General features: G+C 48.3%; 1 protein-coding gene across 1 annotated transcript in view; it reads left to right on the top strand.

Moving 5' to 3' along the window:
• Padi2 (peptidyl arginine deiminase 2) overlaps positions 1-872 on the top strand; it is a 42,164-nt gene that overhangs the window by 31,764 nt on the left and 9,528 nt on the right. The gene's annotated exons all lie outside the window — the stretch shown is intronic.

The raw sequence follows: 872 nt of genomic DNA on the forward strand, positions 1-872 counted from the left end.
GAGTAGCTGAATGGAGCGAGTAGCTGAATGGAGCGAGTAGCTGAATGGAGCGAGTAGCTGAAGTTGGCTTTGTAATGTTGTGCCTAGAGCAGGCAATTTTAAACCCACAAAATTCAAGACATCAATAGTTCCATGTGTAAGCAGTATGAAAAATATGCTATTTTGTGTTGCACGTACATGTTCCTATAGGTGTGTGCATGTGCGTGTGCATGAGTGTGGGTGTAGGGATCAGAAGTTGATGTCCAGTGTCTTTCTCACTAATCGTGGAGCTCGACAGTTGACTAGGCTGGCCCCAGCCAATAACTCCAGGGAGCTGTTCCTCTGCTTCCCCCTCCCCCACTGCCTTAGTCACTCTTCTACTGCGGTGAAGAGACACCAGGACCAAGGCCAATCGTTATGAAATAAGGAAACATTTGCTTGTGGCCGGCTTAGAGGTTCATAGGTTTAGTTCATTATCATCATGGCAGGGAACATGGCAGCACACATGGTCCTGGAGGGATATCTAAGAGCAACATCCTGGTGTGCAAGCAGAGAGAGGGAGGGAGGGGAAGGGGAAAAGGTGGGGGAGGGGGAGAGAGAGAGGGAGAGAGACGGAGAGACAGAGACAGAGAGACGGAGAGAGAGAGACTGTGCAAGGGCCTGGGTCTGGTGAGGGCTTTTGAAACCTCAAAGCCCCCCATCCCCCACCCCAGTGACACACTTCCTTCAACAAGGCCACACCCCTTTATCCTTCTAATCCTATCAAAGAGTTCCTTTCCCTGGCATTCAAATATAGAAGCCTGTGGGGGACATTCTTTTTCAAACCTCCGCAATCTCCATTTAGATTACAATCTCCATATAGATTACACTATATTACCTGGCTTTTTTTTTTT

Source organism: Mus pahari, chromosome 6, assembly GCF_900095145.1.
Source record: "Mus pahari chromosome 6, PAHARI_EIJ_v1.1, whole genome shotgun sequence".
NCBI lineage: Eukaryota > Metazoa > Chordata > Mammalia > Rodentia > Muridae > Mus > Mus pahari.